Source organism: Mytilus edulis, chromosome 7, assembly GCF_963676685.1.
Source record: "Mytilus edulis chromosome 7, xbMytEdul2.2, whole genome shotgun sequence".
NCBI lineage: Eukaryota > Metazoa > Mollusca > Bivalvia > Mytilida > Mytilidae > Mytilus > Mytilus edulis.
The window spans coordinates 51,148,916-51,161,824 of NC_092350.1; the positions used below are offsets into that span (position 1 = coordinate 51,148,916).

General features: G+C 33.8%; 1 long non-coding RNA gene across 1 annotated transcript; it reads left to right on the forward strand.

The window, feature by feature from the left end:
* Positions 1-468: 468 nt before the first annotated feature.
* On the forward strand, positions 469-3,277 carry LOC139481731 (uncharacterized). Its single transcript, XR_011654673.1, has 2 exons — positions 469-606; positions 1,433-3,277. It is a non-coding gene; the product is annotated as an uncharacterized lncRNA (long non-coding RNA).
* The last annotated feature ends 9,632 nt before the right edge of the window (positions 3,278-12,909 follow it).

The following is a 12,909-nucleotide window of genomic DNA, read 5'->3' on the forward strand; positions in this document are numbered from 1 at the left end:
CTATTTCTATAGAGCTTTATATTCGGTATTAAGATAGAATATCTGGATGCTTTATACTTTGTTTGTATTAGCCTTATGTTTCGAAGTTTCCGTCTGTCATATGTTCTTTGGTCTTGACCTAAACCTGGTACAGCGACTGGTTGAACAAAATTATAGTTTTTTTTTGTCCTGTGAATTTCTCCCTTTTTATGAGTGATCAATGTTAAAATTAAGTTATTATGTACGTTTCTCAGATGTAATAACGCAGTAGGTCAACTATATGTGGCATATTTTCATGATTCATAATTCTTTGGTCAATGTTGAATTTTTTTCTATAAAGAGGGTATAAGAATGGCCCACTGAATTTCTTGTTGTCTTTAACAAGATGCCTATTATCAAAATGTTAATCACAATCCAAATGTAGATATGTCAAACGTATTTAAAGGGGCCATACTTGCTCGAACTATCCAGGGTTTTACATTTGCAGTAATATCCACAGTGTACAAGCGGACAGTGACACAAAACGGAAGTTGCTGATCTGTCCGACGGCGATCGGCTCGTTGTTTTTCAAAAAAATATAGAATATCAACACAAAGTGTCCCATAATGGATTGTTCAGCAGCTCAAGGTAAGTGAATAACTACAATGATGTATTTTTGACCATTTAAAGCTTATTTTATGCTTTTAGCATCAACCGTCTTTTTAAAATAACTCCTGATCATGAAGAGGGGTCAAAATTTTGCGATTTTTCGAGTCATAAATCTTAACAAAACTCCGAAAATTCAAACATTTTCAAGATTTTTAATCGATACATAGTTGAATAATCATATTCCGCATACACACACAAAAGTTTGGGTCATTTTTTTTATTATATTGTCACAATTGAATCTTTTCTATTCAAAGTGTACTGTCCGCCTCGTTGCCACCGTATGTTTTCATACTGTCCGATTCGTTGGTCATATTCATGATCGATATCTTAAGCAAAAGTAAGATTGAAACATGCAATTTATCCACATTTAAACTTTATTCAACACAGATACTGTCTTTGATTATATATGGAAAATATTTAAAGATTATATATTCAGCTTGGATCTCGTGTCAATTAAAGGGGGACATTGGTCACTCTTCCAGAACCTTTACTCATGTCTGCTGCTCGTATTCATCGTTTGCGGACCTTGTTGTTAGATTCTCTACCGATATAATATTCTAATAAATGCATGGTGAATTCAGTACACATGTTCCCTATGACATGATCTTTCTAATTTAATGCAAAATTAGAGTTTTGATCCAATTTTACGGCCTAATGAACATAGAAAACGATAGTGCGAGTGGGGCATCCGTGTACTATGGTCACATTCTTGTTTAAAAGTTATTTTAAAACAACAGTAGATGATAGTGAGTGATGCAGCGCACTTAAGAACATCAATTAAATAATGTTTTGCTTATATTTTCAGATATACATGATGAGTACTAGTAATCCTTATAGTTGTACAACATGCTTGTTTTCGTGCAAAATATTTTCCGAAATAATAGACCACAATATAATTCGCCATCCGGAACAAACACTTAAAATAAAGGTTTATATTCAAAATAAATGCATTCTTCAGACGAAAAACTTTTGTGTTATACCAAACCAACTACAAAAGGATGGTTATTACATACATAGTGACAATTATAAGGAAACTCTTAATATAGGAAAAACATGTGATCTTTTGGAAACAGCAAGCACTCTTTTTGAAATTGAAAATGATAACTCGCATGAAATTGGAAGCCCAGTTGCAAAAAGACAAAAAATCTCCACATCAACACCCCGCAAATCTGATATTTCTCATGACCTCAAGGAACAGACAGACGAGGTAATGGAAACTGAAGGAGACAAGAATAAATCATTTTTCGATATCGATGCAGATCTGTCGAGAGAACTTTTGGATCTTTCTATATCGGATGACAATTACATTGACTCTGATATTGAAGAAATGCGGCAATTGCTGCCAATACTTTTTGAAAAAATGAAAACAGTAAATCAAAAATATAATTGACGGACGGACGGACGGACGGACGGACGGAGTGAATGACGAAGTATAGCGGTTACGAGACTTTCTTTCACTTCGATGACGCAGGTTACAATCAAGATATAGATTTAGATATGGTCATAAAAGATTTACTTAAAGCATATGACCAATAAGAGGCGGATCCAGATTTTATAAAAATAAAAGGGGTCCCACTAATGTTTGCATCAAGAATGGAGGAGCGGACACAAAACAAGTTGACTCGCAATCTCTGTAAATTTTAAATGAAATTAAAACCGATAAGGATGGCCTGGGGGCCCACGCCCGTTTTTGTTCAGCTTATGCCATGTTGGTATACGGCGTGTAATGTTTAGAACATAATAATATTTGATAACTTCATTGATTTATATTTGATCAATCGTTCAGCATAATCATCAAAGCATTTATATATATTTTTATCACACATTTTGAACTGATATGTATGCTTTTGCATGGTCAGATAAAGCAGGAAGTTAAAGTTGGCTATTTTCCAATATCCATATCAGCCCCCGAAAATCCATATCAGCCCCTGAAAATTGATATCAGCCCTTGAAATCGATATCAGCCTTTGAAAATCGATATCAGCCCTTGAGAATCGATATTAGCTTTTGAAAATCCATATCAGCCCCAGTAAACTTGGAAATATGTGATAAATAGATCATGACATGTCATTTTACATATCGGCCCTGGTTTCAGCCTTCGACCCATATCAAGCCCTCGGGCTAAAGCCCTCTGGCTTGATATGGAAGTCTAGTGCTGATACCAGGGTTGATATGGAAAATGCCATGTAATAATTTAAAATTATCGTGTCCTTTTCTTCACAGACATTTCAAAAGGAAAATACGCTCTTACTTTGCATCCGTGATCAGACTTTAACATTTCGATCATAATGTATACTATAACATAGATGTAATCGTAGGTACATGGGGACGGGTATATTTTGCCCCATATTTTCCATATTTGTTAATTTCACTGATATTCGTGTTTTTTAAACTTACAAAAATATAATTCAGGAGCGGATCCAGAAATTGTTAAGAGAGAATTCATACCCAGATGAAAGATTAAAAAAAAAGTAACTAGGGTTCCCAACCCCGGACCCCCGACCGCCTGGATCCGCAACTGCCTAAGCGATTACAAATACATGTATTAAGTAACGTGAATGTATTCATATTAATTTATTTAATCGATGATTTGTACATATAAGAATTGAATAATAACTCATACAGAATAAATGCAAGTTATGATAAAAAATTTAACAAGAAAGGCTTCACCGCATACTTCATGTTAAATGTGTGTATATAAGTATTCTTACCTCTACTAAGGCAATAGGAAAACAAACTCATGGACCATTCAAGTACACCGTTACTTTTCAATTGATTCTTTTTGACTTGAATTCCAAGCCATGAGATTTGTTTGATTATTGGTGAAATAAGACGCAAACTGGGTGTAAAAAACTATTGTTTTGATTTTCTGTGTCAAACGTTTATAAATATAAAAAAGAAGATTTGGTGTAATTGCCAATGAGACAACTCTAAACAAGAGAACAAATTAAATGACACAGAAATGAACAACTATAGGTCACCGTACGGCCTTCAACAATGAGCAAAGCCCATACCGCATAGTCAGCTATAAAAGGCCTAGAAATAACTTTTGTTGCATGGTTGTATTTTTCATGAAAAGTTATTACCCCTATTTATGTTTTTAAGTGATAAAAATAACAATGTTCCACATGAATGTATGAATAAATATACCATAAAAATCACCTACGTGCCCCATTTTCCTAAAACAAACTAGAGAAACGTATATTAAATTTTCATGTGCATGCATTAACAATGCTTTTTATATGTAATAATCAGTAACATTTTATAAATGTTGATATTTCCTAGGAAATCGGTCATGAATGTGGATAAATTGCATGTTTCAATCTTACTTTTGCTTAAGATATCGATCATGAATATGACCAACGAATCGGACAGTATGAAAACATACGGTGGCAACGAGGCGGACAGTACACTTTGAATAGAAAAGATTCAATTGTGACAATATAATAAAAAAAAAATGAACCAAACTTTTGTGTGTGTATGCGGAATATGATTATTCAACTATGTATCGATTAAAAATCTTGAAAATGTTTGAATTTTCGGAGTTTTGTTAAGATTTATGACTCGAAAAATCGCAAAATTTTGACCCCTCTTCATGATCAGGAGTTATTTTAAAAAGACGGTTGATGCTAAAAGCATAAAATAAGCTTTAAATGGTCAAAAATACATCATTGTAGTTATTCACTTACCTTGAGCTGCTGAACAATCCATTATGGGACACTTTGTGTTGATATTCTATATTTTTTTGAAAAACAACGAGCCGATCGCCGTCGGACAGATCAGCAACTTCCGTTTTGTGTCACTGTCCGCTTGTACACTGTGATATCAAGCTGGGCCCCTGGGCCATTTTATCAATTTGATAAGTAATTTTATATTATATCTTAAAGAGACATTGATATTGATAGAATCATGTATTCATTGTCAAGTTGTAAGCTTTTGAAAATTGGGGGTCGGATTGGAGTAATGTATCTCTCTTGAATTTTTCTCTTTGTATACGAAAGTAATTATATATATATAACTTCGTTAAAATATTAAAAAAAATAAACTGTTTTCACAGAAATGGTGATGTAACGCCTTTTTGTAATTTTGAACATGCAAATGTTGAAACCAAAATAGCAATACTTTAACATGTAAGTTATGGAAATATTCAAAGTTGATGAACCACGACTGAAAGTACATGGCTGAACAATATCCATGGAAATGTGCCAATATACAACTACATACAAAATACCATGGACTTATCATAAGTCGTTCCCTTTAAACAAACATAAACTTGTAAACTATGTAAAAGTTTCAATGTCAATGAACCATGATGAGGGGGTGGGCTTTATAACCTCCATAGAAATATGACTTGCAAATGCCAATAAATTTTCAAAGTCAATAGACAATTACTGAGGGGACAAGGCCAAATATTATCTATGGAAATGAGATGTTCCAATTCTTATACAACTGCATAAAACATACTAGACCTAATCACAAACTAATACATTGCGAAGCCAACGCCGACGCCGTAAAAATAAAATGTATACGTATTGAAAAGCTTTAAAAAGGTGTGAATATCAAATATGATATGACGTGCTGCAGTTCTAAATTATGATTTGTCTGATTTACTCTGCATTTCTTGTTTTGCGTATATATTTTCAGCATTTGGGGATTAAGGTGAGAGTGCAAAAACAAACAAAAAGAAATGAAATTTTCCTAGTTATAAAGGAGCAGAACTGTAGTACAGCAGGTGACTTTTTGCGTTTTATAGTTTTTTACCTTTGTGTATGAGCTTTATCAAATTAAGAAGACGCAAAATTAAATTAGAGTGCAGCAAAATAAAATGGAAAGATGGAAGGACAGACGGTAAAACGGAAGATCAAGGGTAATACATGTATAATGCCCCCATACGCCTATCGGCATGGCATAAGAAATTTAACCCGTCTTTGGTCCTTTCTATAACATCATAATAATAGAAAACAATTCACACTTTGAGATCTTAAAATTGAGAGTGGAAATAGACTATACTGAATACTTTGAAAACACATTAAAATTGGTAAAGAAAATGGCAATTTAAATTAAGTTTTATAAGAATGCATTTTTACAACTTTTGACCCGTTAGTGGTAATAATCCTTGTGTTAAAATTTAATACAAACAAATCGACTCCTTCAACGTTTTGACATAAAAACCAAGTGACTATAGATGAAGACAACAGCGCCATACCATCATACATACCAAAATAATATTGCATTCATATGAAAATGATTCCAACAGTTGCTTAATTGAACAACATACATCATTAAGAAATTCCAAATAAACATTCTTTTTATGATATTGGAACCCTTAGTTCAGTTTGAAAAAAACAACAGAAAAGCATAATATGAATTGTAATTCTCACGTTGAAAAACTATGTTCATATATATACTGAGAAAAGTATTCACATGCAGAACTACATTTGTACATTCATATGTAGAATAAGTCTGTGCATATACTGTGAAAGTACTTTAATTCGTGGGTATCAATTTTCGTGGTTTGAGTAATATTAACATGTTCGTGGGTTTTTGAATTCGTGGATTTTAGTTTTCTAATATAAAAAAAATATTTGAAAAATTAAAGCCTTTAGAAACGAAGGTTACAAATAGTCTTGATTGAAGGAAATTGCAAAGTAAACATTGACCGTGTAAATCGTAGTGATGACACTAATTAACCTATGATAAAGTGATCAACAGATTAAAGACCATCAAAGGTGTTGATTATGCCATAAACATGTCACCTAAAGAAAACAGTAACATAAATAAATGGTTTAAACGTATCTTGAATTGTCAAATAATTCTTATCAAAATCAAGCCCAGCTTGAAATTATTATTTCCCACATGTAGGAGAACTATGAGGATATAAAATGAACACTTTATCATACTAGCATATCAATACCGGAAATCTGACTTTCGTCGATCAACAATATGTTTTATGAGAATAAAAAGATTAAAAGTTGTACAGTTTAGGTTATTAAACATTAAATGGGTATAATTCTGCATGCGGTTGTAGTTCTGTGACTGTTATTAATGTATTCTCAGATTTGGCGTTATTCAATATATTCTCTAGATCATATCAGTGGTCAAACCTACCGGTGGGGATCTTTCCATGTCTTGATTTGGACAATGGTTGTTTTATTTCGTTGGACACTTAAATTCGTGGATAAAGTCATCCACGAAAACCACGAAAATTGGTACCCCACGAATAAAAGTACTTTCACAGTATAGAAAAAAAAGTATATGCATATGAGGATAACTATGTGCATATGTAGGAAAAGTATGTGCATATAAGATAAACGATGTGCATATGTAGGAAAAGTATGTGCATATATATATAAAAAGTAAGTGCATATAAAGTAAACTATGTTCATATATATGAAAAGTATGTGTATACATAGAAGAAAAACATATGCAGATATTGAAAAGTATGTGCATTCATTTATATAAACATATGTTTGTATTCGGCAGCTATGGCGTTCCATAAAGTAGTCTCTTTAACAAAACAGCGCATGTCTATGAGATCACGTGTAACTTGTGCGCACAAGTTGTATAACTCGTGTGCACAAGTTGTGTAACTTGTGCGCACAAGATAGTAACTTGTGCGCGCAAGTTAGTAACTTGTGCGCGCAAGTTGGTAACTTGTGCGCATAAGTTGAAATTTTTTTTTTTGCATGGCACTCCAGGGCTTCCGTACCAATGAGACAACTCTCCATCCAAATAACAATTTATAAAAGTAAACCATTATAGGTCAATGTACGGCCTTCAACACTGAGCGTTGGCTCACACCGAAAAAAAGGGCCCAAAATTACTATTGTAAAACCATTCAAACGGGAAAACCAACGGTCTAATCTATATAAAAAACAAGAAACGAGAAACACGTAGAAGGCATTGAAAGCATACTACAAGCTACGAAATGACTTCTTGTCACTGAATCCAAATATCCACGTATTTGATCATACAATTAAACCCATTCTTTTGTATACATCGGAAATTTGGGGCTTTTTTAATCCCTTAAAAAAAATCTCAGACTTCTACAGTTGATCAAGCATATCCTAAACTTGTTTCTGAAAGAGTACAAGACATTTTGTAAACTATTTGTTGGAAATCACACACAGAAGAGAACGTTAACGTAACGCGGCATTATTGTATATCCAACGTTGTGTTCTTATGACGTTATCTTGTACTTCAGTCATCAATACAAATTCATACAGTTTAGACGTCTTTCTTACATATGCAGTTTTAGTAAAACCACTTTACGATACTGTTACTAGGTGTGGGGAAAAAAAGAGCAACAATCTTTGCCACTCTTTCAGAACTTGGGAGATTTCCTTTGCATTTAGATATCACTATATCTATGATCAGATACTGGCACCGGATTGAAAATTTGGGTTCATCCTTTCCATTACTAAAAGATGCATATTTAGTAGGGATGTCAACGAGTACTCATAGAACATGGATATAAGATACCTTTTCACACATAGCCAAGTGAGGTATTTTTGAATTACAACAAATCCGCTTTAGAGAATTCAGATTTTGTAGAAAATGAGATCTTAAAGTTGATAAAATTAGGATGCATAACAGAATTTTCATGTAAACCTAAAGTGGTCAATCCGTTGACGGTAGCTAACAATTAAAACAAATTAAGAATAGTTTTGGATTGTAGACACATTAATCCACATCTTCATAAATTCAGATTTAAATACGAAGATGCTCGCGTAGCCAGTTCAATGTTTAAGAAGGGAGATTACTGCTTTACTTACGATTTGAGATCGGCCTACCATCATGTAGAGATATTTGAATCACACAAGACATATTTAGGTTTTGCTTGGGTCAAAAATCGTGAAACAAAATATTACGTTTTTAATGTTTTACCATTTGGTATATCTACTGCTGGTTATATATTTCAGGTTTGAAAATTATCATGTATTTAGACGATGGCTTAGGCGGGGCTGACGAGATAAGTCAGGCCAAGGAAACTAGCACAGTTGTTCAGAAAGTACTGAAAGCTTCTGGGTTTTTGATAGCAGAAGATAAATGCAATTGGACACCTAGTCAAAATGTGGTATGGCTGGGTTTAGTATGGCAATTTGACAAAGGCATGGTTTCAGTCACGGAAAGGCGACTTTCCAAATTGTAAGATACTTTAAATAGAATTATAAACAACATAGGTAAAGGAGAAATACACGTTTCGGAAAGGTTTCTTGCTTTTATAATTGGTCAGATCATATCTATGCAAAGGGCAGTAGGTCCTGTAGTTAGATTACGTACAAGAAGTATGTACGAATGCATTTTGTATAAAGCCACCCGTAATGGTAATGTTCTGTTGAACAGTAGATCTCTTGATGAGATAATTAATTTTCTGGAAGGAAAATATAGAGAATTTGAATGGCAGAGAATTGCATATTGTTGAGCAATACTCAAGTGTAGTATACACAGATGCATCGGGCATAGGTTACGATGGCTATTTGGTAAGAGCCATAGACGAAGAGATTATGAGTAGTTGGAATGATGGTGAAAAATTGAAAAGTTCTACTTGGAGAGAGCTTGAGGCAGTTTATAGAGTACTGCAGTCTATATCTATGTCATTAAAAGGTCAAACAGTTAAGGGGCACACAGATAATCAGAATGTAGTAAACATAATAAACTAGAGGCTCTCAAGAGCCTGTGTCGCTCACCTTGGTCTATGTGCATATTAACAATGGACACATATAAATTCATGACGATGGTAATGTGTTTGTTTATCTTTCTTTACTGAACATTCTTGTTGCTACAATTATCTCTATCTATAATGAACTTGGCCAAGTAATTACAGTGGAAAATATTTCCTAAAAATTTACAAAAATTAACAAAAATTTATGAAAATTGTTAAAAATTGACTATAAAGGGCAATAACTCCTTAAGGGGTCAATTGACAATTTTTGTAATGTTGACTTATTTGTAGATCTTATTTTGCTGAACATTATTGCTGTTTACAGTTTATCTCTATTTATAATAATATTCAAGATAATAACCAAAATCTGCAAAATTTCCTTAAAATTACTAATTCGGGGGCAGCAACCCAACAACAGGTTGTTCGATATGTCTGCAAATTCCAGGGCAGATAGATCTTGACCTGATAAACAATTTACCCAGGTCAGATTTTCTCTAAATGCTTTGGTTTTAGAGATAAAAGCCAAAATCTACATTTCACCCCTATGATCTATCTTTAGCAATGGTGGCCATCTTGGTTGGTTGGCCGGGTCACGCCACACATTTTTAAAACTAGATTCCCCAAAGATGATTGTAGCCAAGTTTGGACTAATTTGGCCCAGTACTTTCAGAGGAGAAGATTTTTGTAATAGATTACTAAGATTTACGAAAAATGGTTAAAAATTGACTAGAAAGTGCAAAAAATCCTTAAGGGGTCAACTAACCATTTTGGTCATGTTGACTTTTTTGTAGATCTTACTTTGCTGAACATTATTGCAGTTTACAGTGTATCTCTATCTATAATAATATTCAAGATAATAGCCTAAAAACGGTATAATTTCCTTAAAATTGTCAATTTAGGGGCAGCAACCCAACAACCGGTTGTCTGATTTGTCTGAAAATTACAGGGCAGATAGATCTTTACTTGATAAACTGTTATACCCCACGTCAGATTTGCTCTAAATGCTTCGGTTTCAGAGTTATAAGCCAAAATCTACATTTTACCCCCTATGTTCTATTTTTAGCCATGGCGGCCATCTTGGTTGGTTGGTCGGGTCACGCCACACATTTTTTAAACTAGATATCCCAATGATTAGTGTGGCCAAGTTTGGTTTAATTTGGTTTAATTTGGCCCAGTAGTTTCAGAAGAGAAGATTTTTGTAAAAGCTAACGACGGACGACGGACGACGGTCGACGGACGACGGACGCCGGACGCCAAGTGATGAGAAAAGCTCACTTGGCCCTTTAAAAGGGTAGCAAGACATCTGATTTACAAAATGTTACAATTAAAGTAGCAAATGTATGTGAATCAAATAGCATTAAGATCGTACCAGAGTGGGTATCTAGACAAGAGAACGTTAAAGCAGATAAAATTAGCAAAACTATCGTTTGTGATGATTGGGAGATATTACATTTGAATATTTTAATAAGAATTGGGGTCCACATACCGTAGAGAGGTAGCATATTCAATACTAAACACTGGTGTCCGTATTGATGCTTTCAATAGACAGTGGGGTAAAGAAAATAACTGGAGTGTGTCACCACCTTCAGACATATCCCGATGTATACACAAAATTATACAAGATAAAGCAGATAACACTTTATTTATTCCTTTATGGGTTTCAGCACCATATTGGCCACTTTTACACAAAGTCTATGGTAATGTTGTAGAATTCGAATCGTTCATTAAAGATAGTAAAATATTACCATCAACAGTTATCAAAAAAGGCCGAGGTAGAAATGATATGTTCGAAAAATCCAAAGATGATGGCTATGAAAATAAGGTTTTAATTTATTTCATTCTTTCCTACAGGTATCGGTCTGAAAAGCAGGGTGTTGGAGCAAATACAAGATGGAGGGATTTTTTCGGCTGATTTTGACGAATTGGAACGTAAGGTGTCATCGTATTTACTGCAGTCCAGGAGTGACAATACTAACAATAAATATGTGTATGCTTATAAACGGTGGGAGAGGTTTATATTGAAACAAGGGGGACTATCTTTGCCAGCAAAGCCTATACATTTAGCCAAACTGATAGACACAGGTTCATCTTATCGTGTAGTTCAGTCAGCGTTTTACGGTATAAAATGAGCACATACAGTATAAGGTTTTTAGATCCCACAGAAAATGCATTTGTGATCAATTTACTGGAGTCGTCTAAACGTCAACAACATAAACCGAAAGTTAAAAAGGAACATATTGATTCTGAATCTATTATTGAACTTTGTATAAAATATAAAGACAGTGCTGATATAGCTATTTTAAGGGATTTATGTATGATTGTTCTTAGTTTCTCTGGATTTCTTAGATACAATGAGCTTTGTTCTCTTCGATGTTAAGACGTTCATTTCAAAACTAATTATTTAGAGATTGATATTGACAAAAACAAAACTGATCAGTATAGATTAGGAGAAAAATTAGTTATTTCAAATGGTGAGTCTGCTGCTTGTCCTTATAATTTATTGTCCAAGTATTTCAGTTCTTATAATTTATTGTCCAAGTATTTCAGTTTTTATAAGTTATTGTCCAAGCAGTCCAGTATTGTAAACCTATTTTTAGATCAGGCAAACGGTGTTCGCTAATTTACAAGAACAAAAAACTGAGTTATACCAGAGCTAGAGAGTGTATAGTAGCTAGACTCAAAGAAGTTTGTGGTGATATAAACATAGGTTTAGATTATTTAAGGGCGGGTGGAGCCACTGTCGCAGCTAACGCTGATGTTAACGAACGCTGCTGGAAACGGCACGGTCGATGGAAATCTGATACTGCCAAAGTTGGGTACGTGGCAGACTCACTTGTACATCGTTTAGAAGTTACTAAGAAGCTAGGTCTTTAGTATTTTCATTTTATTGTATATCATTTAGACTTTTCCGCCCTTTCTTTGTGTTTCTAGTCTGCACGGCTAAATGCATTGCTTTGTGTTTGTTATTATTGAGGTGTAGTTAAGACATGTATTTTCCCGCGTTTCGGAGTATAGCGGGAAATTGTTGTCTAAAAGGAACGTTTTTTTAAGAACGGTATGTTTTTGGCGGGTTTTGTTATGTGTAGTTGTACACGTGGTTACGTGGACCAATCATTTGGATTGGGTCAATAAGTATTCTTATGTTAATGAGGTGAAAGCGGGTGTTCGAAAATCATTCTAGCCGCAGACGTTCAACACTAAACTTCTATATTTCATAATATTTGATATTGTATATTATTTTGCTGTTTTTTCTTGTGATGGAGTATGGCATCAGTGTCCCGAACACATGTTTCCATATCAATTTTTAGTAAAGTTTTTTTATGGTTTTTCCTGGGCGGCTAGGTTACGTTTAAGACGGACATACATACATACATACATACATACATACATACATACATACATACATACATACATACATACATACATACATACATACATACATACATACATACATACATACATACATACATACATACATACATACATACATACATACATACATACATACATACATACATACATACATACATACATACATACATACATACATACATACATACATACATTTGCAAACAACTTCAGATTCAAAATTTTAATTAATTTTTGTATCAGCACTA